Genomic DNA, 876 nt, shown 5'->3' with positions numbered 1-876 from the left:
CATGAAATGTAACGACTTCTTAAAACAATTCAACAAAACACGATTCTCAGACAACCAGTCCAACCCTAAGATAAGATTGAGACTAGTCATCGGCAAACAGATCAAGTTATGAATGAAATCATGCTCTTTGACCCTAAAGGAAACTTGTGGACATCCTAACCTAGTTATCATAGCTTCATGGGTGGCATTATACACTTTCAGATCGTAGCCTAAAACCTCAATCTTTAATCCTAACTCACTAGCTTTCTCAAATGTAATGAATGAATGTGATGCTGCAGAATCAAACAAAGCATTTAAAATATGACCAGCCATTTCACAGTTACCTCGGATGAGTGTCTCGGATCCCTCGGCACTCACAGTGGAGGTAGTGAACACCCGTCCAGGCTGTTGTGCTCTCCTAGCACCCTGTCTCTGCTTCTCTGGGCAGTTGGAGGCTCGGTGCCCTGGCTTCCCACATGAGTAACATAAACCCCAACCAGCCTTGCACGGAGCACCAAGATGGTAATTCCCACACCTATTGCAAGCTTGCTCACTAAGGGGCTGCTTCCCAAATCTTCTCCCCAAAACATTGTTGTTGTTGTTGGGTCTTCTGAATTTATTCTGACCCTGAGTTCTCTGTGGTGCAAAACCTCCCCGCTTGAAGGGCGGACCTCTAGGAGCAAAACTCTTCCCTCGGCTAAGTGGGAATGTTCCCCTTTGGCTTCCTCTTTCTACAGCTGCCTTCTTCACACACTCTTCGGCAACTCTGCTTTTATTAACCAACTCAGAGAAAGTCCTGATCTCCATAGGCCCTACTAAACTGTAGATGTCACTTCGGAGTCCTCCTTCGTACTTGATACATTTCCACTCCTCAAAGTCCCCCAGAGCTCCTTGACA

This window comes from Arachis hypogaea, chromosome 11 (genome assembly GCF_003086295.3).
Source record: "Arachis hypogaea cultivar Tifrunner chromosome 11, arahy.Tifrunner.gnm2.J5K5, whole genome shotgun sequence".
NCBI lineage: Eukaryota > Viridiplantae > Streptophyta > Magnoliopsida > Fabales > Fabaceae > Arachis > Arachis hypogaea.
Note: the sequence above shows the minus strand (reverse complement) of the source record.